The sequence below is a fragment of the Rattus norvegicus genome, chromosome 10, assembly GCF_036323735.1.
Source record: "Rattus norvegicus strain BN/NHsdMcwi chromosome 10, GRCr8, whole genome shotgun sequence".
Lineage (NCBI taxonomy): Eukaryota > Metazoa > Chordata > Mammalia > Rodentia > Muridae > Rattus > Rattus norvegicus.
Window position 1 is genome coordinate 71,076,665 of NC_086028.1, and position 25,319 is coordinate 71,101,983.

Genomic DNA, 25,319 nt, shown 5'->3' on the forward strand with positions numbered 1-25,319 from the left:
CCTTTCTGACAGCCAGCCTCTCTCCAACTCAGGCTAGGGAAAGAAACATTAAATTGAATTTCAAAGTCTTCACTGATGAAACACACACACACACACACACACACACACACACACACACACACACACACACACACCAAGCTCTGCCTCTTCAATTTCTGAACATAGCATATAAGATCCCACAAGTTGGTATCTGAGAATGTGCTTTTAATGTCTAGTGCGTAACTTGGAACCATTTTTTAGTGAACACATTCACACATGATTTTGTTATTTTTTGCCATAATTGATCTCAGGTTTGAGGTAAAATCTGTCTCTAGAAAAAAACAAATCCGTTCAAATGTTGGCTCTCTCTGTTGTTTTCATAGAACTCCTTTATCAATAAGAGGGTTTCCTGAGCCTTGGGTGGGAGCTGAAGAATGAGGAGCAAATGAGCCCAGAGAGACTTTCCCTGAGAGCTGACCCTTCTTCAGAGTTGGACAAAGTCAGGAAAAGTGGGCGGGCCATTTGGAAACTATTCAGGATCAGAGAGCCCAGTTTGTTTTTATTTTGCTGTAAGAGTTCAAAGGCAGAATCTTGGGAAGTTGGTCACTCTGAGATGGGACTTCCTGTGTCAAGGAGGGAACATTCTACAGCTTGACTTGTGGGGATTTCAAAGATGGCTTGAACACCCAAGCTAAACACTGCATTTGGTTTGGCCCTTATAGATAAATATCAGAATGCAAGGATGGGTATGGTGTGATATACCCAGGATTCAGCACTTCTAAGGCTGAGGCAGAAAGATCACAAGCCAACCTGAGCTACATGGGAAGACCCTGTTTCAAGAAAGAAAAATATAAACTAATTAACTAGAGAAGGAGGCAGTCATAACACAGGAGATCAGGGACCGGCCCCTTTACAAGTCTTTCAGCTCTCACTTGGGGAGCATTATTCATATCCATTGATCATTCAGATCAATGAGTTGTTCATTACATCATGTCTTTATCTGCCAAAAATGTGCATTTTAAGCATTTGACTGAGTTAAACAATTGCCTTCCACACTCCCTTCTTTATTAGGGTCTCCAACCCTGATTAGCCTCAGACTCACTATGCAGCTAAGCATAACCTTGAATTTTTGATCCACCTACCTCCAACTTGAAAGACCTGGTATTAAGACCAGTGTCACCATGCCCAGCTGGATGTGTCATGAGTGATTGGACATGTAGTCTGCCAACCAGACTACACCCAAGTGTCTGTGTGGAAACAATACTGCAGTGTGAGAATTATTTTGGTGCACTCTGCTCTGTTGTGTATTAGGATCCCTTGGGCAACCAGGACATTCGATGGTTTCCTATTTCCTTAACAGAGTTTACTGTTCCATTTACACCTTAATACAACTGAGATAATTCATCCTGGAAAAGTATTATTAAGACCAAAGTCTCAGTTTCCAATAATTCATCCGCCAAACACTTCACCCACCCTATGCTAGGCACACTGTAGCTGTACTTCAGACACACCAGAAGAGGGCATCAGATCCCATTACAGATGGTTGTGAGCTGCCATGTGGTTGCTGGGATTTGAACTCAGGACCTCTGGAAGAGCAGCAGTCAGTGCTCTTAACCACTGAGCCATCTCTCCAGCCTGCTAGGACTTTTCAGTGATTTATTTTCACAGTCCCACTGTTCCTCCTTGGGAGGTGATGGCGTGAGTAAGGGATAGCCGGATGAATTTAGAGGACACCTGTGTTCAGATGTTGTCTCAGAAGTAAGAAGTCAGTGTGGTTTCCCGCAGCTTTAACTGGGATCCTCATGGAGTGCTGCCACTCCCCTTTGAGCTCTGCAGTTACAGTGCCAGCCAGAGCTGCACTTTCCTGTTCAGGCTTCCCTCTCACAGGCTCTTCACAGCCTGTCGTGTTCACTTGCCCCCAAGGCCATGGTGATGGTTGCAGCCTTAAGAGAATAGTCCATCTGTCTGGGACTCAGTCCCCAGGGAGGAACTCTGCCTGGCCAGGCCTCACAGGGACCCAGAGCCTGTTCTGAGGAAAGCAGGAACTTTCCTAGTCCTGAGTTCTTTGCTAAATGGAGTGTGAGAAGTTTTAAAGCAGTTGTCACCAAGCCCTCTGCAGGCTATGGGACTTCCTGTTCCCAAAGCTCTGCTACCCTGAGTTCCTGTCTCCATTGATGTGCTGTGGACCTGTAGCTGGCACTGACTTCAGGGCACCTTCTGCCACCTCCTGATCCAAACCAATTGTCCTGGTTCACAGGGAAATGGATGTTAGTTAGCACTGATCGAGCCAGTTAGGCTCCTTGATTCGCCTACCCTCCTAGCAAATGCTAAAACCTAAAATGCAGAAGAGGTAGCAGAAACAGATGTTACTGTTCAGTGCAAGCCAGAGGTGCACATGACAGGACAGTGACACCTTCTCACACTGGGAGACCCTTGTCTCCCCAGGTGTGTTCAGCAGGTATCAATTAAGCTTCCTTGACCCTGAAGTAAAGCCCTGAAAACTTGGTTCACTTACTCATGAACTCTAGACCAGACTGAGGGATCACGCAGGGAAAATGTTTACTTCTCTAATTAAGCAGAATTAAGGTCTGAGCTTGGAACTGTCTTGGGCTATGCTAGGTATAATTGAGATGCATGGGCTTTGTGTAAATAATGTATCTCTAATTGGCTTTGATTAAGTGCAAATTAGGATCACACTTCACTCCTGTGTGATTTACATTCCTAAGCCCTTTTACAAACTGAAGTACCCTGGGTGGCCGATAAGGTTTGTTTATCCGGGAGTTGAGGCTAGAGCTGGGATCTGCAGTTTCCCAAAGGTAGAGAGAGTCTGGAGCTGACACTCTTGACATGTCCCTTCCTACTTCTGGTCTCACCTCTGACTGAGCTCAGCTGGTGGGGGGCTTACCCAGCAATGAGTAAAGCCCTGGGTTCTGTCCTCAGCACCACATAGACTAAAGCCCAGTATGGTACAGCATGCCTGTACGGCATCAGGAAGTTCATGGTCATCCTCATCTAGGCAGTGAGTCCAAGGCCAGCCTGTGCTACCTGAGGCCCTGTCTGAAAAAAATTAAAATGAGTAAGTAAATAAATAATCGGATCATTGGCATATTGGAGTCTGCCTTGTGAGAGCTTGGAAACTAAGCCAACACCAGGCACTGGCCGTCAGACACCTTCTTTTCGTGAAAAACCAGAAACATTTTATAAAGGCAAACAACTGGTGGGAAGATCTCCCCCAGGAAAGTTCCCAGTGGGTGGTGTAAATCAACAGATTGCTCAGACCAGCTTCCTACAGGATGGCTTTGCACAAACTCGAGGGTCTTTGTGTTGGCCAGCCGGGAATGCAATACATTTCATCTAATCCCCAAGGTCTCTGAATTTGCGATCAAAGTAGCAGTGGCTGCTTTTGTATTGGTGCGGGCTTTTTCTGTCCAGGGGAAGATTGGTCCCATGAAAGGCCTGGGAAGTAGGAGCAGGTTTGGACTTGGTGTTTATGACCCTGGAGGCCTTTCACAATTAGCTCTGGGTGGGGTTTCTCCAGGTTTGTCTTGCACATTAGCATGCTACTGCTTGGTGTGGGCCCAGAAACCCAGCATGGCATAGGGATTTTCACACCAGGCAAGAGTGCTAACAGTTGCCAGCCCCGGTGGGAATGCTGTTAGCAGGGCGGGTTAACTACTCAGTTCACACCCTATGAAAGTGGCGCCCAGAGCAGCCTTGAGTGTGTCACCTTCAGAGGACGTTCAACCATAAATATGTTGGGTCTCTAAACTCTGCCCTGGGCTTGGAGTGAGAAGGCAGATCCTGTTTAGGCAAGTTACACTGCAGAGATCCTGGCCAGAGCTGGTAACGGCAAGAAGACGGGGAATGTTTTCCAGGCGCTCCAAGCTCCGTCATTTCTTTCTCATTCAGGGGCTGCTCCTGAGCTACCTACTGAGCCATCACCTAGGGATATGGCTAGGCATGCGCTCTGATGAGTGTGGTGCATGGTGGAGGTTGGGAGCTTGTCATACTGCTGCTGTCATACTGCACAGGTTCAAAGCAGTTCAGAGGCGGCCTCAGGACCAGAAGAGTGCTGTTGCTAGTCCTTGAGTGGGTCCATCTTGTCTCTGAAATGTCATAAAACTCTATCTTAGCATCTATTTCATGTGCAGATATGTTGGATAATGTTCTTAGCACTTTCATTTTTTCTCGCTCATGACTTATGTCAGTGTAGTTCTTATTCCTGTTTCAAGGGGTCCGATGAGGTCAGAGCTAGTGAGTAACTCCCCAGTGATCTCACTGGTGGATGTGAGGAGCAGGAGCTTCAACTCAGTTCTTACAGCTGCACCTGGGAATCACTGCCCTTTCACGGAGGAAACCATGAGACTGAAATCCCAGGCCCTGGCCATGCTTCTTGAGCAAGTCACTCCCGGCCTCTGCCTGGACTCCCTCCTCAGATGAGGCCTGGCCTGGGCTGTGAGGCCTTTCACCGCTTGCCCTTGCTGCTGTTTTGTGACCTCAGCCTGCCCTCTGCCCGTCCTAAAGTGTGCAATGCTGATCTTTGTTAGCCTTCTTGACCTGCGTACTTGATTCCAGAAAGCCTCTTTAAAAGGACTCAGTGTCTTTTCTTGTCAGAAATAGACTAAGCAGTGAGGCCCTAAGTTTCCAAGTTCAAGAGCATTGTCCCAGGGCCATCTCTGCCACAGACTGCCCTAGCCTCAGGCCAGCCTGCACCTCCTCCTTCAAATCCTGGGTCTTCCTGGCACAGGTGGCCCTCTCATCTTTCAAGGGATGCTGTTCATTGAGTCCAAGACCTCACTGACATAAGTTTGTCTCTCCTGGTGGTTTAGGAGGTGTGAGTCTTCATCTAACTGGAAAGACACTCCATGCACACCAGCTAGCCAGTGTTATGGAGCAGGACCCCATGAGGGGAGGAGGGCAGGAGAAGATGCCAGGTTCACAGCAGTCACAACATAGGAGCAACCCTTCGATCATCATATGCTACCCTGATGGTTTTAATGCAGAGCTCTTAGAGGGGACCACATACAGATGCCAGTCTTCAATAGGCCTTGTGCTTGCTGGAGGTTTGGTGGTGCCTTGGTATTAAAGGTCCTGGCCCAGAAGATTAGGATCTTGAAGGATATGGGTGAGGGGGAGAAAGAAACACACTCATGGTATTTATCAACCAACAAAGCGTTTACATTCCCCACTCTCCACTTCCTAGCATCTCTCCTGCTTAGAAGAACCAACAGACCACACAGGACAAGCTTGCCGTCTTTCCCAGCCCTTAGTCCGTCCAAATGGTGGGACAAGTTGTCTCTGACTGTCCGTGTTCTCTGGCCCCTCTAATGTCATTGCAACTTTAACTTTGACCTTGAGTTATATTTCTAAATGTTGTGGAGGAGAGGATGTGTCTCCATGCCTCAGCTGGCTCCTTGAGATTGTGGGGTGGTCATGCCGAGCCGAGCCGGCTCATTCCGACTGGCGTTTCTGATCATCCCCAGCCCCCATTTGATTCTGAGCTTCCCTTCTGCTCTTTGTTTGTAACTTCTCAACCTCCAGCGTGGATGTTTACCTCTCTGTGCATTACTGCAACACGAAACCGCTCTGTCTTCTGAAAGCAAATAAACTGGCTTTAATGGGTGTTCAGCTCCAGCGGCAGCTCCAGGGTTAAAAGTTTTAGCAGGCAGACTGGCCAGCAGGAGTTAGTGGTGTGGAGTACAAGGGACGCCAGGCTGTCTCTAAACTTTTTGGCCCTCCCCAAGTACAGAGATGAAGGAAGAGCCTCTATAAATCACTGGAGATTAGAGGCCCTGTTCTTGCGGACTCTGCAGGGTTGCACTGCTTAATGTCAAAGCCTCACGTATTACTTTAACAGCACTCCTTTCTTTATTAAATCCACTTTGAAATATATATATATATATAAAAGATGATCTTTCCAGTAAGGGGGAGAAGGCTAAAAGGATTTAGAAAGTATCTGTTATGTTACATTACGGAGACTAATAACTGTTTAGGGAATAAGTAACATTTTTGCACCATCTTAAGCCATAAAAGAGAGAGCAAGAGAGAAGTATAAAGGTCCGTTCCTTAGAATCAACTTGTTTGAAAGTTTATGTCACCCTGTGTCCTTGCCTTCTAGCTTCTTCAAAGAGTGAGCTGGAGCACTGGGAAAATGGCGTGAACATTAGTGAGAGCAAAGAGTGTGTCTGGGAATACGCTTTTGTGGCTAAATGTTTTAGAAAGTAGGAAGGGCGAGGAGAGGAGAAGAGGGGATTCGGGAGGGAGTACAGTCAGGGAAAGACTTCTACTTTTGTACTTAAAAGAAAAAATGCAGACTGTGTTGGTTTGAGGCTAGGCTTATCTCCTTCATCTGACTTTAATGAAGACATATTTCAAGCAGCTGCAACCATGTCAAATGTCATATTTTGGCTCAAAACTTCCACCTTCCAAGTGGGAGGTTTCTCGAGACCTAGAAGTCCATGGTAATTATAAACTAATTGGCTAGCACTAGCAGCAATCTGATCGTCACAGAGTTGAAGTCCGAACTAGTTTCCGTAGGTGAAATCAGAGTGAGGAGAGCTGCTAATTTGTAAAGCTGGTGCCAAGTGCACGGCCGTCATTACACCAGTCTCTCTGCCACAGATTTGTTAAAATGTCATAACAGAAAAACATAGCAGTTCGAGTAAAATACTTAGCATCAAATGCAAAAACAAACTTAATATGAACTAATACCTTAAATCACCAATTATAGCATTTTAATTTATTCTTTCAGAGAAGTCTTAGGATGAACAAAAGCCACACAAAGAATTTGGTTGCCTCTAATTTTCCTCTACTATTACTTAAAGTCTAAAGGTTCTTTGTATTTTTTCTCTTTCAGTCAAGTGACAATTACTTAAGCAGAATTATTTCAAAAGGGTACAATTCCTCATTAAAAGACTTAAGAATCTAAGGAACAAAAAAACATGTTCAAGGGATTTTGTTAGCTTGCCTGTTTTAGCCAAGAGCATCTTGTTTTTAAAATTTCTTTTGTTTATTCAACAAACGTTTGACTAACAACTACTATGCCAGCAGACCCTTCGCTAGCTGCCAGCGATAAGATAGCCGGCAGCCAGAGCTCCCGCTGTGTGAGCGGCTTGCAAGCTGCAGCAGGCCGGTAAAAATATAAATCAGACTGGTTGTGGTGATCCATGCCTGTAAACTCAGGAGCCTGAGCTTGGAGACCAAGTTCAAGATCAGCCTGGGCTACATAGGAAAATTCTGTTCCAAAGGTGAGAAAAATCAAATGTACATTAAATGTCAAGTCGTAGTGAAGCTTTAAAAATAAGAGTCAGTAAAGTTTCTTTTATGAATGTGAGTAATAAAAAAAAATAAGGGTCAGTTTTAAACATTGGTGTACTCAATTAAAGGAAGGCTATTGGCTCTGTTTGTATAGCTACAAGGGTATGAGTTAGGGAAAGAGTGTGAGATTTGAGAGGGACTAGGAAGTTCTTTGATTTTTATTTCCTTTAGTATTTGGTAATTTTATATGTGAATACAGTATGTTTCGATCTAGCAAGCCTTTTTGAGCCAATTCTTGCATTGTTCTGGTATGATATGATTTCCATCTGCGTTTTCAAGTGTAGAAGGAGTTCACACCTTTAAAATGTGGTTCAGATTTGCCGAGGGGGGGAAGCGTCCTGTTTCACGGTGTTTCCTGTCCACACACTCACAGGTGGAAGACACAGTGTGGAGGTGCCAGCGTCCTGCCACCCTGAACTGTGGCCCTTCCCTCACGGGTTGTGCTTCACCTACGCTTTCCTGGGCCTAGGATGGCTGCCCAGGTTTAAAGTAGCAGCTCTTAAAATAGCTGGAAGTGGATGCAGAGTTCAGGTTTAGTTAAAGGGATTTCCAGGCACTCGCACGCACGCTTGTGTGCTCACTTGCATGCCTGTGTGACCGTGTGTGCCTGCGTATGAGCTCCATGCGACCATTTACACAGGGTCCATTGTGAGAGCAAATGCCGGGTGTGGAGTGCGAGAAGGAAGAGGGGGAGGCCTGCATCTAACCATCCTGGAGCAGTTGCTCAGAGCAGCATTTAGTGTTTTATTAGGAGAGAACAAGTCTATAAAAGGAACAAGAGGTTCAATCATTACAGAGTGGGCGACAGGAGGCAGCTGCCAGGATGACTTTGAAACCCTTTGAGATCCTAGAAGAGTTGCCACAAGTAACACACTGCAGCTGCTGGGGTCATTCAGGGAAGATGCAGAACTTGGCACCCGAGCACCCTGCACCCTGCACCCTGTGGTGGGACTCTAGATAAGTCCCTACCCCACTCTCATGGCTTCCTGTATTCGTTCTCTTTTGTTTCCAAGTAGGTTTGAGAGAATTAGAAGCCCACAGCCCCCTAGTGTGATTTAAAGAGAAAAGAAAGATCATGCATGCTTGGGGGCTGGGCTGGTAGGACTGGGTTGGGGGAACTCAGGGGCCGCCCCACTCTTGCCCACAGAACTTACACTTAATGAATACATTGCCAAGGTTTGCAAACCATCGCTTGCATGATGTCATGAAAGGAACAAAGTGTGTGAGTTTGTTTTTGTGCAATCTACCTGGCATGTCTGTTTCTCATCAGCACATGGAGAGTACTTGCAAAGTTGAACCCCTCAACTTTAAATTTTTCCAATTAAATCCTATAAAGTCAAGCAATAAGCGTTGTCCAGATAAGCCAGAAGAAAGGTTATTTATGATGGGTTATTCTTGACAAATACATTATTTGATATGTGTGTAAAAATTTTTGATAACGCTTTCTCAAAGAACAAATGCCAAAGAATGAAGGCTGCTGGCTGGGAGAATTCCTGTGAACGGTGAGCATGCTCAGAGACCAGCAGCGTGTCCCAAGGACCCTGGAAGAGATGGGGCCCCAGCCTTATGAGCAGAGGACAGATTGGGGGAGGGGTAGGAGATGAATGTGGTAACAGCCACAATGTATATTTAGAAGGGACTCTTCTCACAGCCTAAAAAACCCTTTTCCAAGCTTCTAGCCCCAGAGAGGCTGGTCACTTCTCCTTACTTTCCTGGTCTACTACAGTTTAAAACCATTCCCGGGGTTGGGGATTTAGCTCAGTGGTAGAGCGCTTGCCTAGGAAGCGCAAGGCCCTGGGTTCGATCCCCAGCTCCGAAAAAAAAAAAGAACCAAAAAAAAAAAAAAAAAAAAAAAAACCATTCCCGCTCCGACTCCATGGAGAGTCAAAGAAATCAACAACTGTCCTTTAACGTCCCCTACCCCATCCCCATAGCAGCGTCAAACAGAAATAATGAATTTTAACCATGTTTACCCTGTTACCTTCTCTCATCACCCCACCCCCATCATGGAAGCCCTTCTTCCCAGCAGGCCCTCCTCCCACCACTTCCAAGTCTGTGCGCATGTGTGACTCACTGAGTTAAATGACTGCTGCTTACGTGAATACGGCAAGTTAAATGACTGCTGCTTACGTGAATACGGCAAGTTAAAGGTTATTTATTAGAGCACAGACACGTTACCAGTGCTTCCTTCCATTTTGTTTGTTTGTTTATTATGGCAGGGTCTCAAGCCAGTTTGACTTCAAACTTCCTCTATAATCAAAAATGACTCTGAATTCCTTTTGATGTGTGGTGGGTGTGGTAGAGTGTGTGCACACATGAGTATACAGGTGTGCATCCCCATGCATGTGCAGGCAGAAGCTACAGGAGGATGTCTGGTCTTTCTCTGTCCTGTTACTAAAGTCTGAAGCTCACCATTACAGATAGGCTGCCTGGCCTGCGATCTCCCAAGTTCTACCTGTCTGTGTCACCTACCACGGGGGTTACAGGTGTACACCTGGATTTTCACAGCAAGTGTCCTTACCCACTGAGCCATACCCTACACCTGGAACCTCTGATACCCTTGCTAGGAAAACCCATGTAGGAAAGCAGAAGAAGACCTTATTCTGTCCCTTGGAACCAGGCATCCTCAGACTCTGGCTCACATGCCCTTAGGCCATTACCATGTGGTCAGGGGTCAGCAATGATCAAGGCCACTGGAGAAAAGATGGTTGGGGGATACAGTGTACAGAACTGCACATGGCCTTGTGTTCCTGTCCCAGTCTGTGCAGAAGATCAACTAGAAATTGCACCTTGGCAGGTCACAGTGTCTGTGACCACGACAGTGTAGTGGTTCACTGCAGAATTCTGACCACCAAACTTAAGACCCGTTGTTTAAAAAATAAACAAACAAACAAACAAACTAAGCATAAACTAATACATGCCTTTAATTAATCCCAACTATTTGAGAAGTATGCCAGGAGGATTGCAAGTTTGCTGTCAGCCTGGGCTACATAAAACCAAAACAGAGTCTGGAGAGATGATCGGGTTAGGAGCACTTGCTGTTCTTACAGAGGACCCAGATTCAGTTCCCAGCACCCACATAGTTGTTCACAACTGTCAGTAATTCCACCTCCAGGGAATCTGATGCCCTCTTCTGGCGTTCACAGGCACACATTAAAAGGCAGGCAAACACTCACACACATTAATCTTCCATAACAGATGACTTCTGTGTTTTTTAATTAAATAAATGAAGACAGTAACTGTATTGAAGAAATACCAACTCCTAAAATAGGGTCCCAGCTGTGCGGTAGGACCATGGTGTCTCTACCCTCACAGGGGTTGAACCTGTTCGAAGGACAAAGAACAGCCTCCCAGCCTGGGAAGGGCTACCCATCCCAAGTCTCTAAACATCAGACTAAGCCCAATGAGGAGCAAGCAGAGTTATGTTAGCCACAGCATGGCATTCAGAATTCCTTTTGTTATTAAAAAATTCCACACTGGTCGTTTGGGTTCAGGAAGCCTGAGCAGGGATAAGAAGCAGGGCTTTTGTCTGGTGCTGTTTTAATGAACTGCTTCAGGTGTTGTCAAGCTGGCTTTGAAAGACCCCGAGAAGCACACATGGCTCTCAGACCCAGGTTGGGTGGCAGCAGTGGCAGGCCCCACTGTGGTGTGTCCTTTCCTCCCCACAGTGTGTCAAGGTTCTCGAATAAGAATAGCAAAGTAGAGTGGGGCATGGAGCCCCACCCATGGGGATTCAGCCTGTATTTGATATACCTGAATGCTAGGAGACTGCCCCAAATACATATTCTCTTGAACCGGTGTCTTGCATTCGAGTCCTTTGCCCCCAGACTATGGCACTCTGCTGCACCTGAGTCTACAGAGTGACAGATCAGTTAAGCATTCAGCCACCCTGGTGATACAGAAAGTTAAAAACACTTCCATCCATGTGGCCAAAGTCAGGGTTATTGCTGATGACTGCGAGGGCTGCTACTTTAGGGAAGAGACAAGCCGAGAATCCCACCGTTCCTTGACAAATCCTGTTTGGAGACCAGTTTCCCCGCCCCCACAAGATGTGTTTCTAACCCTCAAAGGGTATCTGTGTGTCAGGCAAGCTGCTCAAGGCGGGCAGTCTGGACAGGGGACACCCTTGAAATGGGTCACAACATCTACAGTGATGGGGCAGGCATATGTATCCTTCCTGAAACCTAATTCTCAAGTAAAGGCTTGTGATCTAAGGAGCAGGTGGTCACAGCCAGAGGGCTGTGGGTGACAGGAACTGCATCAAAGCAGTCTCACTCTGTAGGAGAGAACAGGGATGGAGAGATCTATCATTGAGACAACCACTGCTTAGCACTGTCCTCAAGGTGAAGGACAAGGTAAGAGTTCTGTTGCATGACTGTGTCTCTCTGGGGGAAACTACTGTGTCAGTGCTATGCCTGGGCATCACCCTCCAGATGAAAGTTCTTCGTCTGATTGTTCACATTTGTGTGTGCTTGGGAGTGTGCACAGAGAAGGCCAGCGGTCCACCTCAGGGACATTCTCAGTCCCTCCTCACCTTATTGTTTGAGACAGAATCAATCTCTCACTGGACCAGGGAGCCTCAGGGGACATGCCTGTCTCTGCCCCAGCCCTGGGGTTTCAGGCATGTTCCCCTCCGCCCAGCTCTTTACTATTCATACTATACGCTGTAGCATGTATACTATATATACACTGGGGACTAAACTCAGGTCCTTATGTTAATACAACAGGTGCATAGTCTTACCCCCACCCCCATTTTGTCACCCTTTTACCGTATGACCTGTTTCGGCTGCCATTCAGGTCATAAGACTCATCTTGTTGAAACGCCTGTCATTGTCTGAAATGTCTATTCCAAACTTTCAGGTCTTCTGTGGACTTTCCTACTTTCCTTCCTTCTTCCTTTTAAGGGAAAAGAAAAGAAAGATTGTGGCATAGGTGCTCGTGGCCGGCCCACTTGGGCATCATCTCCAGCTAGAGTGCTCTTCCAGCCTATCCGCTTTCTCCTCCCTCTGTAGCTTCTATAGGAAGAAGACGTTTACCAGAAGGCTCCTCCGGTTCCTTTGGTTCACTTGTTTATTCAGTAGCAGTTTGTGAAGTGCCAGGCGGGCACATAGAGGGTCTTCCTTGAGAAACTGAGGCCTGGAACAATCTTAAAGAACAAGTTAGGATCTGCAGTTAGTTGGGCCCAGCATGGCATGCGCGCAAGGGAGGGCAGAGTTCAAATGGAACTCCATTGGCTGAGGAAAGCCAGTGTTCATCCTTGCAGCAGAATCAGTAAGACAGTAACAAGTTGGTCTTGAGGAGCTTAGATATCACAGTAGTGAGACTTTAGGCCCTCCTGGAATTTTAAGCAAGATAATATTATATATGTGTTCCAGAAAACCTACCTTGACCAGAGTTTGGAAAATGAATTGAAGGGGGTGAGGCTGGATCCAGAAAATCCATTCAGTGCAAGCTATATTGATCCTGGTGGAAAGTAACAACTGCCTGAAGTTCAGAGGTGGTCGGAGGAGGGGAGAGGGGCCAGAATGTCAGCAGACTCCGTAAGAAGATTCCGGGAAAGTTAAGTTTTAGCTTCACAGCCCAGTAGAAAGCAGAGGTGTGTGTGCACAGAGGAGGAAGATGGAGGGAAGATGTTTACTTTGGAACACAGTGGATATAGAGAGCTGCTTAAAGGAGAACTGAGAGTTGGGAATGCAGCCTAATGACAGGGCACTTAGCATGTCTGAGATTCGTGGGGCAGTGGGTTCCTCACCCGGCTCAGGGGAAAACTGAGAAGAAAATGGGGGCACCACCATCACTACTAAGAAATAGAGGGCAAAGTCGTGCACCCTTTTTGACTTTTCTTTATTGCTGTAGACTGTGCAATGCTTTGTTGGGGTGGGGATGTGGAGAAGGGCGTGTGGGAACTCTTCAGCATTGCAGAGAAGTTAGAATAAACCCTATTGTTGAGAGTATTTTCCAAAATTTGACCAGATGTTTCAGCAAATTAGCAAATGATTAAAGCAGCAGTCGGCTTAGACCTAGACCCCTGTGGGAATCAGCAAAGAAGCAAGACTAAGAGAGAGCCTTACTCTGGTGTTCTCACTGGTGGAGAGCTTAGTCTGCTAGGGGTCCCTGAAGGTGGATGGGCAGAGCCAAATCCAGGCAGGCTGAATCAGGAGAGGGCTGAACAGGGAGCATAGAAAGAGAACTCAGAATCTCGTCTGTCCCTCCATAGTTAATAACACATTTTAAGCTATTTTAGTACTTTAAAAGATGCTGTTTGTGCTAGGGAGATGGCACAGTGGGTGAAGTATTTTGTCACAGAAGTGTGAAGACCTAAGTTCAGAGCCCAAGAACCCACATACAGCTTGGTGTCTAATTCCAGCCTTCCTACCTGGAGATGGGAGGTAGAGGCAGGAGGCTTGCAAGGCTTGCCTGGCATACATATTGGCAAGCCACAAGAGAAGCAAACTGAAAGACAATGAAACAGCCAGTATCCTATGGCTTCCTCACACATTTGCATAACAAATACACAAAAAAATAGAAAATAAGTTAAATATTTCTAACGTGTTCAAGCTGAATGTAGTTAAATATGTTTGGTGTACTCCTAACATTTTGGAGAACAGACACTAGGATCAAATGTTTAAGACAGTCTGGGCTATAAGGTAAGACCTTGTCAGTCCTCTAAAAAAAGATGGTCTCCAAGTGCTGCAGAGAAACAATTGATGACATTTTTGTCAAAGCAAAATAACCCTATAACTTCAGGCAGGGCTATGGGCAAGTAAATTATCCTCTGAAAAGTTAGCTTTGTTCCTTACAAAGTTAATCACCCATCCTAGCAGATGTCTACGGTTGAATTCAACACTTTCATTCATATCTGTCTGTCTCAGGTTTGAAAAGTCCATGAGTCCTACTTAGAATAGTAGATTCTCCTTTCTTACCAGAGATTGAGGCCTGGACACCAGCAGACCACTTCAGTGACTGTGCACGTGCTGTGCAGGGATAAGTACTGGGGCTGGGAACTCACCAGAGACTGGCACCAGTTCTGAACCCACTGGGGTTCATTTAGGATGCCAGGGCTAAAAATCAACTACAGACCAACCCCTAAAAATAACCAACAATAGCAGCAGAGATAGTCAGATTTGAATCAGTTTGTCTGTGTGTTGCTTTATAACCTTAACATTTAAATAAAAACAAGTGGACAGAATGTAGTATCCAGCCTAGGGGAACAATGCCCTATGTGCCTGGACACATGTGCCTGTGTCTGAGTAAACTCCAGTGGTTTTTCACTCTCTGGCTGGGAAGTGATATTGATAAAGAGTGTGGATGACTAGACAGTTTTACATCTTTTCCAAAGGAGATTGAGAACCCCGGCCTCCCCAGAGAGAGACCTGAGACATGGCTCCTGTGCCCTGTCACTTTCTGCATCTAAGGGTACCTCCTCCATATTTATTCTTGTGGCTCCTCTGCTTCTATGGCAACAGGCAGTTTAGTGCCCTCCAAGTGCAGGCCATCTCCCCACTCAAAAGTCACGTAGTTTAAGACTTAACATTGCAAACAGGGCATAGCAGTAGACACCTGTAATCCCAGTCCTTAAGTAGAGACTGGAGGCCCAGAGCCACATAGTAAACTGAGGGCAGTCTGGGATCTAGGAAACCCTGTCTTAAGGGTTTGGCCATGAGGTGGAGGGGAGAGAGAAATGAAAATCATATTACATTGAAAAATATGGGATTCTGAGTAAGATTGAGATAGCATTTGAATTTGTTCATGTAAAAGGCCATTTCTATCTTTAGAGGGCCTGGGATTCCTGTCAGAAGCCATCAATTGTCACCTTCTGATGGCAGCTGCCGGGTATCAAATGTTCGTTTCTCCCACATGCATCAGAGGTCCAGAGAGGTTGCGTTACAGGCCTGTGGTCACACAGTGGTGATCAGGAAGCATCAGACATGGTCCAGGTGGCAGTGAAACTGAAATGTTTGGACTCTGACAGCACAGTTCAGGAAAAGGATGTCAGTCCACAGAAGGGGCATACAGCATCACCTTCAGGTCCCCTTGCTCTCCCAGGGGAACTTTATTTTCTACTTTCCTGAATTCTATTATGACAGGTTTGGGTTTTTTTTAAAAAAATGATGTAAAATTTATGTGTATGTACGTGCATGAAAATATGTGGCCACTCACAGATACATATATAGAAGATGAAAGAGAAAAATGGACAACTTATAATTACAGATATTTTTGTTCATCTGGTATCCAGATGATCCCCCTTGATTCTGACAGTTTTGACAAATCAGTTTATTAAAATTGTAAATGTAACCCAGAGCTGTTTAGTACAGCTCCAAGCAGAAGGTGCTTTTCTCCTCCCATTATATTTCGCTGTCACATTATTAGAAGTAAATACAGATCAAGACAAAAGAGCCAGGCTTCGGGGAGAAAGATGGGACTCACTGGCTGCTGTCCCACAGGGTTCTGCTGTCCAAACCCTAAGGATGTTTCCATGTGGCTTTAACCTTGACCAGGCATAAACAGGGTCTGGTCCCCATGCCCGCCCTCTACCCCTGCAATTCCTTCCTGACCCCTTCAAAGAGTGAGTTCGCTCCCTCAGCTCCCACCAGGCAGCAGGAGATATTATTCGGGTGACTCTGGAAGCAGGAAATAATCAGTGTGGTGGATTTTGATTTGGGATCGGTAGGACATGGTGCATGGACAAAGCCACTGGGAGATTGCATGGCCACAGCATGGCACAGGGAGGCAGGGCAGAATGGGAGAAGAAATGTGCAAAAAGTGGGGCTCAATGTAGCTGCTGAAGGGGAGAGAGAACTCCTGCCCTCCTCTTCTTGACTTTTACTTTAGTCTGTCAACTGCTGTAGAAAGTCTGGCCAAGTTTTTACTTCCGGTCCAATTAGCTTCAGCTGGCTCGATTCAGGCCACTCTTGCTTTTGTCATGCTCTCTTTGCTCACCCCTTCTCTGTCTGCAGTCATTCATAAATCAGCCTTTATCTGTGTTGAGGCAAGGCATCTTCATACTTGGAATAGTGTCTATCTGTCTTATCTGTTTTGAGACATAATCTCACTTTGTAGACCAGGCTGACCTCAAACTCTGCTTCTGCTTCTCAAGAACTGATATGAAAGGCGTGTGCCACCACATCTGGCAATATTTTTTAACTTATTTTTTAATTATGTGCATGGTGGGGAGGGGTATGAGGGTGTGCATGCAGGAACCCATGGGGGCAGAGTTGTCAGATGTGCTACAACTGAAGTCGTGAGTGGTTCTGAGCCTCCTGGGGTGGGTAGTTGGGGTACTCTGGTCCTCTGCAAAGCATTATGAGCTTTGCACTGCTGAGCCATCTCTCTAGCTTCTAATTGGTTATTGATTTTTGAGGCAGATTTTCACCTCTCCCAGGCTATCCTCAGACTAGCATTTTATCCAAGGATAACACTGAGCTCCTGATCTAGTGCCTCTGGCTCTCAAGTCCTGAAAAAAAAATGGGCATATGTAATGGGTTTTATGTAATGGTAGAGGTCAAAGCCAGAGTTTTGTGCCTGCTAGGCAAATTCTCCTTCCACTGAGCTGAATATCCCTAGCTTTTCAGAATTTTTTAAATGAATAAAATAAAATTTTAGGAACATAATTACTAAAATACTTTAAATAACTGCATATTTATGAGTAGTAATGTATGCACTTGGTTTATTTTAACTTAGTAAATGAGCAGAATTATAACCATAGTTTCAAAGTTGTAATTTGTGAACACCAAGAATGAGCAACCAATAATCCACAGTCTGCTATTATAAATAAAGTTTTATTGGGATGCAGCCATGTACACATCTATGTATGTTATTAGATCTGTTTTCATTCTACAAGAGCAGAGTTCAGTATGGTTCTCAAACCCTAAAATATTTGCCATCTGGACCCTTATAGGAAAAAAAAAATCTTCTCAATCCTTGGTTTAAATTGTAACAATAATAGTAGGCAGTAAACATACCAATTTTTATTGCTGACAGTCGCAGGGCCTGCTAGCTACTGGGTTTCCCCCACATTAGTCAGTGATATAAATGCTCAACTTCAGCGAGAAGCTGGTGAAAATAGAGGTGTGATTTGTTTTCCATGTGAGATCACCTGAATTCCATTCAGACATCCCTTAGAGGCTTGTGGTCCCGGGTTAGGGACTTCTGAATGGATTATAGTTGAGTGATGTTTTCACAGAAGGAAGTCAGTCATTCCTATGCCATGTAAAACATCTGCACCCTGCATTCCTCTCCACTCAGCCTATTTTCCTGTAAAGGAACTTTAGGTGGCAAGTCAAAGAGAAGTCAAGCCTTCCTGAGGATTAGGTGAGCAGCGTCGCTGAGGATGAAGGCTCTATGCCACAAAGATGCCATCTTGCTTGAAGAAGTCAAGTTCTATCATCCAACACATAGAAAATTTGAGTTTTGGGACTGGGGAGCTGGCTCAGGCAATAAGGTGCTTGCCACACAATCATGAGAACCTGGGATTGCTTCTATAGCCCCAGCACTGTGGAAGCAAAGCCGGGTGTCCCCAAACCTCACTGGCCAGTCAGCCAAGCAGATACAGTCTCAAGAAATAAGAAGATTGAGAAAGATATCCAACATGGCCCCCTGGCTTTTGCACCCAAATACACATGCACCAACACACATGTGCATGCACAGGACCACATATATACACAAAGAATAGTCTCAGGAGTCTTCTCTACACACATAGTTATTAACATCTCCCTGTTCCTCCCCTGCCAGGAGACAAGGTCAGAATTTTTGACTGGCTTGATCTGGTATGCGTCTTGTGAAGGAGATTGTAACTGCTGTAGTGAGGTCCTAAGTGAAAGGGCCATGTCATGTCTGGAAGACAGCACGTCTTACATTCTTTCTGCTTCCTCTTTCATGAGGTTCCCTGAGCCTTGTGTGGATTGATGTAGAGGTACTGGTTAGGGGTGACCACCCGACAGCTTCTTCTCCTCAGCACAAGTTCTCCATCTCTGCATCAACTGTGCCCACTCCATGAAGATGCCACTCTAATGGAGGTTGAAAACAGCACAGTCTATGAGTGTAGACATAAATTATTTAGAAGGCAGTTTGACAGCATGTCCCCTTATCCTCTGCTAGGGCATGTGTCCTCTCCAGCCATGACTTTTGACCAGGTTTACAATACCAGGCATGAGTTCCCTCCTGTGGAGCAGGCCTTAGATCAAAACAGGAAGCGGTTGGTTATCCCAGAGCGGTCATGCCAATGTTGCACCCATGTGCACATTCTGCTAGCACATTTTAGACTCTTGGCTATTAGAATATTCGCTTTAATGTAAATTTAGAGCCAGAAGTTGATTCAGAATATTCTTATGCTAATTTATTTTATTTTGACTTTGTTATTATTTTGATATTTTATTTTTGATTAGAGGTGTGTGTCTGTACTTGAGTGCAGGTACCCATGGAGGCCAGAAGAGGGTGTCAGATTCCCTGGAGCTGTGTCCTTTGAAAAAAACCATATATGCTCTTAGCTTCTAAGCCATCTCTCCGGCTCATTGTTTTGGTTTTGTTTTGTTCTGTTCTGTTCTGTTTTTTAGATGAGCTACTATGTAGACTAGCCTGGTCTGACCCAAAGTCTATCCTCCTGCCCTAGTCTCCCAAGCTTAGGGATTATAGGTATCTGTCGCCGTACCTGACAACTAACTTCAGTGTGGTAATCAGCTACATCAGTGTGGTTGCATCAGTATAACACACATGAACTTATAAAGCAAAGGGGTGCAGTCTGGACCAGTCTGGTAGTTCCAGTTATCATCAACTGGCCCCATTGCTTTAGGGCTGTGGTGGGACGCATGGCCAGGCGTAAGTGTTCACCCCAAGAGTTGTGAAACAGGGAAGAGATAACAGGGTTTTGACCATAATGGCTAAGGACCTCCTCCCACAGATTCCACCACCTCCCGTATGGCCACCCTCCTATATTGAAACCATTAAGGGACATCCTACATCCACACTACAACAGATAGCCCCCATTAAACCAGTATCTGGTTTAGTCTACAAGGTCCCTGCCGTTACTACTCCCACTGTGCTGCTCAGAAGAGGAAGATGCCAGCTTAGATGACAGTGTCACCTGCTAGGATTCTAGCATTTATTTTTCCAGCTTTCAGAAAAAAGCCAGCGTTACTTTTAGCTCAGCCGTCATTTCCAGGATCAGCATCATCCTTGACTGTGCTTCTTTCCGGGTCCTGTAGCTTAAGTCCTGTGGAGAATGGCAGCGAGATGGACAAGCTCTGGCCATTGACTGGGAGCTCTAGGGTCTTTGTTGCTTCCCTCCTCTCTTTTCTATGAATTAAGGACTTAGAGAGGGAAAACCACCCATAAGATCCCTCCCAGGGCCATGTGATCAGCTGTGGTCCTCAGATATTTGAGACAGCCCAACTTTTGCCCTACTGCCTAGGAAAGCAAACCCTTGCCAGATACTGGGCCCCTGATGCCGGTCAGTAGTGCCATCTTCCCAGGCAGAGTGATCTGCTGATGCAGCAAAGCTCAGAGAGTATTGATTTTCCAGATAGCGTTTGAATGCCATCTCACTGAGATCAAGTACAGAGGCTTGATGGGAAGCTAGAGCCGCAGGCTGCTTGCAAGGGCCCTGGTCTCTTGGCATCTTGTAAGCTGTCTAAACCTAAGTGGGAAGACGTTCCTCGTGTATAAGAGAGAGGAAAGCATGTGTCTGTGTCTGTGCTTTGGGATGCTGCAATAGCCTGTAGGGTTGGGCTGCCCTGGGTATGCAGTGCAGTGAGTAGCACAAGTCCACAAAGCTCTGTGAGCAGGGAGTGTCACTGATCCACTTGTGTCTGAGACCCATCTAGCTGTGGCTCCTGCCCTGCCCCGCTTCAGGATGCTGATTTCAACTGACAGCCTTCCCACCTGCTGCTCATTGGACGCCTGTGTTCTCTCCTCCGGCCGTCACCTCTCATTACCACCCCGACTTCCTTTTCAGGGAGTGGGGTATGGGACCTGGCCAACCAAGGAAGAGGGCACAGGTACAAGTGGGCATTTTCTCCTGCGTTGCCAGTGTGTGACTGGGCACAGCCTGAAGAAGCAGTGCCATCCCATCCAGTTCGGTTCTCCTTGTGTTGGGCCTATAGTGTTTGTGCTGTGGTTTCCCGTGAATGCCTCTGACATCCTGGGTCCTAAACTCCTAGAAAGCTGAGACTAATCAGCTCTGTATTCAGTAGGTGGATGAAGGGAGGTGTAACGTCCCTCTCTTCTCCATTCTAGTCATCACCTACCTACACCTTCTCGGTGCCCTGTGGGGTAGGGCTGAACCCCAGGCCCACGTGATAACACTGAAGCCATCCTGTCAGCAACACTAGAGTATCGCTTCATCCTCATTGCCCCTCCCCCCCCAATTCCTCCCTCTCCAGAGTGCCCAACCTTCTGCCTCTGGGTTTTCTTACACCCAGGGTAGTTAGTTATGAATACTGCCCAACACAATTAAAACATTGTGAGTTTGTTTCATGTTTGTAGTTTCATGTGCATGACTTGTGCAGTTCTTTGTAGCTAACAACAATAGTGTCTTGATGTCACACTTCACATACTTCTCATGTTAGGTCTTTCTCCTTTTCTCCTCATTCCCACTCCCAAGTATCTACCTCCCCCAACACACGCGCGCGCGCGCACACACACAGACACACACACACACACACACACACACACACTTTTGTATTTTGTGTATATGGGTGTTTTACCTGTGTGTGTGTGTGCATTACATGCATGCAGTGCCCTCAGTGACCACAAGAAGGTGTCAGATCCCCTAGGACCAGAGTTGTGAGCCTTATTGTGGGTGCTGGGGGTTGAACCCAGGTCCTCTGAAAGAGCAGCCAGTGTGACTGACTGTCTGCTGAGCCATCCCTCTTCTGACCTTCACATTGACTTCCACTTACCTGTTTTATGACACTGACTCTGAAAACCTGACAAACATGTGTTCGAAGCTGTATTTTCTCACTTCGTGTATAAACCTGAGTTAGCTCCTTAAGCCGTCTTCCAGTGCAGACATACTTTCTAACACACTGAACTACCAACCAGATTAAGTGGGGTGGCTGTATTTGGTGCAATCTTCCCTGTCTTGATACTCTGACAGATCATTATACAGTGAATAAAATAAGAATATTCCTTAGGTCTGTGAACTCTGAACTTGGCCCTGAGGCTTATGCCCACGGGTCTACCCTGGGGACACTTCACATAAAATCGTAGTGCCTTGGCGCTGGGGTGGTACCTTGGCTGCAACTCTATTAGCTGGAATACAGTCCGACATATAGCTATTGGAGAATTGCAGACTCTGGCTTTTATTGGCGTACTTGTATTTTCTGTGTATAGGTATTTTGTCCGTATGGATGCCAGAGCACAGAGTACATGCATGGTGCCCACAGAGGCCAGAGAGGGTTCATCTGGAGTTACAGCTTTGAGTCCCTATTTGGGTGCTGGGACTCGAACCCAGGTCTTCTGGAAGAGCAGCAAATAATTAGCCATCACCCCTGCCCCCCTTTTGGCTTTTAAGAGAAAACACAATTTGGCTTAAGTATTAGCACATGCAGCATTAAAACACTGTCTGAGAAGGCTGCCCTCTAAGACACCGCTCTGCAGGTAAGCCTAGGTACTTTCTGCTAACTTCTATTTAGTGGAACTCCGGGTTTTAGTTCAGGCATCAATTCTGTCATTTTTCCTGCCTCAGATCTTTCTAGAGCAGTTCTAGGCTTAATAACCTTGGACCAGTTTCACGAGCTTCGTGGTTCTCCCACAAACCAGCTGGCTTGGTCAGAGAGAAGGGGCCAAGGCCAGGGCTTAGCTCAAGCTGACACCACTCCTGTGCCTCCCCGCTCTGTGTTCTTTGCCTGGAGCCTGGGGTTCCCTTGGAGCTGCACCCCAAGGGAATGTTTCCAACTGTTTTCAGGCTCCTTTTTGAGGAGCAACGAAGCCTCTCCACTCCTTACTTCTATTACAAAACACTGGAGTTCACTTGAATGCTTGGAGGCTTAGTGTGGAGAAGAGTCCAGCCTTTCCTTCCCACAGACAACAGAGAGCCTAACCAGAGCTGCCTTGCCTCTGTCTGGCCTCCAGCTAAGATGCAGGCAGTCCCTTTGAACTGCATCTTCTTCCATTTGATGTCTGTCTACTTATGTAAGACAGAAATAATCCCGTTCTTCCTCAGTGAGAGTGTGCCAGAGTACATTAGTGAAGTATTCAGAAATAAAAGAAACTGTAATTCTGAGAAACCATGGAGGGGGCTCTGGCTAATTTCACATCTAAGTGTTCTACGTTTCCCCAAACATTCCTGGATAAGGACTTAATAACTAATTCAGGAAATAACTAGATAAAGCATATAACTGAAACTTGTGATGAATTTTCTATGACCTTCTATTACAGATTTCTAAAGACTTTTTATTCTTAATAGTGTCTATCTGTGCATGGATTCGTGCACAGGAGTGCAGTGCCTGTGGTGGCCAGAAGAGGGCACTGTATCCCTGGAGCAGGAGTCACAGGCTGTTGGGAGTCACCCAACAAGAGAAGTCAGCAAAAGCAGAATGTACTCTGAACTGTTGAGCCACCGTCCATCTCTCCAGCACTCATTTTCTTTTCTTTTTCCCCTCTTGTAGACAAAGTCTCGTGTGACCCAGACTGGACTCTAACTAACTATGGCCTTGAACCTAGATCTTCTTTCCTTTACCTCCCAAGTGCTGGGACTGTGGGCTCGAGCCACCAAGCCCTGTTGTTAATACCGTCTCTTTTCTCAACCTCCTTGAGGACATATATCAGATAACAAGCATTTGGACAGTTGAAAACCACCGTGTTTGATGCTTCCTTACTATCTGGAATTATCTTGCATTGCAAGCTGTTTACATACAGAACTTGGCCCTGAGGCTTATGCCCACAGGTCTGCCCTGTGGACACATTACATAAAATTGTAGTGCCACAAATGTTAAATAATACACCTTTATACCACTGTGACTTCCAGCTTCCAGACAGGGATGGAATTGAGCGAATAAGTCAGGTGTTTTGTCTCATTGTTTTTTGTTTTCCCCGTTGAACAAACACTTGGAAGAATGTGATGTGGGACCAGGGTATTTGGGTCAGAGGCTGGCCAGGTGACAGAATTTATGCATCCCAGTGCTATAAACAGCAGTGGATACAACCGGCCAAGCCCCGAAGCGTGGCTGAGTGTGTGGGGGACTCTGGAAGGTGTCGCTTATGCCATTCGGCAAATATTTCTACTCAGGCCTTCGGTTGGTTTATAGCATTTCATTTTACAGCCCATCATAATGATAGTAACCCCAGAAAACATCAACAAGCCATTAGAAACTATGGTGTCAGAAGATGGATGTGACCCCAGAGGCCCCATCACATCCCCTCCTCCCATCACGCCCCCTCAAGCATTCAGTGAATTTTTCTACCCAAAGTGGTTGCCATGGGTCTTGGGTCAAAGGAGGCTATTTGGAGGAACTTTTCTAAACATGTGATGTACTATTAAGTGTTGAAGGCGCACTCTAAAAACCAGGAGGCATGCACAGACCCCCAGCCCCTCTCGGTGAGTAAGACAAAAGGCAGCAGGATCTATAAATACAGTAGAGTGCTTTAGAAGGCTGCGGCGGCAGAAGGCAACACGAGAGGGAAAGCAGGAGGAATCACTCTGTGACACCGAGGGTGCTTTCTCCCTGCAAGCACAGCCTCCCAAGACATTTTCCATTTCTGAACAAGGAAACAACAATTACATTTTAAGTTGCATTGGTTAAGAACAGAGAAGTATAACTTGGCATGAGTCCCCTGTGCTAGCCTTCTAGAACAGATTGGTCTGTAACACCACACTAAGTCTGTTTTCTATCAGAGATTCCAAGCCAGCTTATTAAATAGATTTATACAATGAAAGAATCTAATAACAGAAACATTCACCTCCTTTATTACTTGGCATTATTTATGGTTTGAGTTTTTTTAGCTACTTTTTTATGCACTAGAATCTGCCAACATCATACTTATAAAGTTTATGTACCAAAGTGTAAGTAGGCTGGGGAAGGACTGTGCATGACTCCCTCTGTCCGTGTGGCTTTTCCCATCCTGTCTTCTGAGTGTTTTCAGTGTGGAATCCTATTGCCTTTGGATTCATGACTCAAACAAGGTTAATGCCACCCACCCTCCTCCTCACCCCACTGTAAGGATGCTTTTCCAGCTTGTCTTAAGTGTACGGAGAAGGAGCCTTAGCTTGTGTGGGGATGTACAGAAAAGGCTCAGCTGATTCTTCACTGACTTGTAAGCATCTCTCAGAATTTTCAAGACAAAAAAGATGGCCAGTCCCAATCTTCCCATTCAGTACAGTATAATGGGGGATGCTAGACAGGTAGTAGAAATGTCTAGAGAAGGGGCTGGGGATTTAGCTCAGTGGTAGAGCGCTTACCTAGGAAGCGCAAGGCCCTGGGTTCGGTCCCCAGCTCCGAAAAAAAGAACCCCCAAAAAAAAATGTCTAGAGAAGGTATGGGTGGATAGGACCTTTGAATGCTAACCTCAATGTTACTTCTCCAAGTTGACCTTTTCTCAAGAAAATATCAGGAACCATTCAAAGGGTTAGACCTATGGGTCCAACATGGGGACAGAAGGAGGACATGGCATGGAAATATGTCCTGACCTTCTTTCTCTCCTGACTCCTGCTTGCCAGCTTCATCACAACATAAGGAAATACTGTGATTCCTTTCTTTTCCAAGAGGAACAGCCCCTTGCTGCCTCCTGCCCTGAAGTGCACCCACCTTTCCCACTTATTCTTTAAGAAGGGTTTGTGACCCCAAGTGCTTAGGGATTATGACAAAAGCACTGCCAGCAAGTGTTGACTTGTGGATAGGATCATGGGTTGAGGCAGAAGGTCAGGACAGGAGGGAGACCAGGAGCCTCCCATGTGGCTACTTAACAGCTCCCTGAAAAGAATTCTATGATCAAATGACGGTGTGCTGAGGGAAGTTGTGAATGTCAGCAAAGGACATCCGCATGGTTAAGTATGAGATTAAGGGCAGGGGCTAGGTTAAGGCATGTAG

General features: G+C 46.0%; 2 protein-coding genes and 1 long non-coding RNA gene across 17 annotated transcripts in view; 2 read left to right on the plus strand and 1 right to left on the minus strand.

The window, feature by feature from the left end:
• The window catches only part of LOC134480843 (large ribosomal subunit protein eL21-like), a 1,068,210-nt gene that overhangs the window by 468,496 nt on the left and 574,395 nt on the right, over positions 1-25,319 (minus strand). The gene's annotated exons all lie outside the window — the stretch shown is intronic.
• Positions 1-25,319, plus strand: part of Bcas3 (BCAS3, microtubule associated cell migration factor) — a 459,409-nt gene that overhangs the window by 365,581 nt on the left and 68,509 nt on the right. The window lies entirely within an intron of this gene.
• Positions 1-25,319, plus strand: part of LOC134480844 (uncharacterized) — a 52,437-nt gene that overhangs the window by 25,371 nt on the left and 1,747 nt on the right. The window contains exon 1 of the long non-coding RNA XR_010055718.1: positions 1-25,275. This exon is cut by the window's left edge and continues 25,371 nt beyond it. This is a non-coding gene — a long non-coding RNA (uncharacterized LOC134480844). The remainder of the gene's footprint in view (positions 25,276-25,319) is intronic.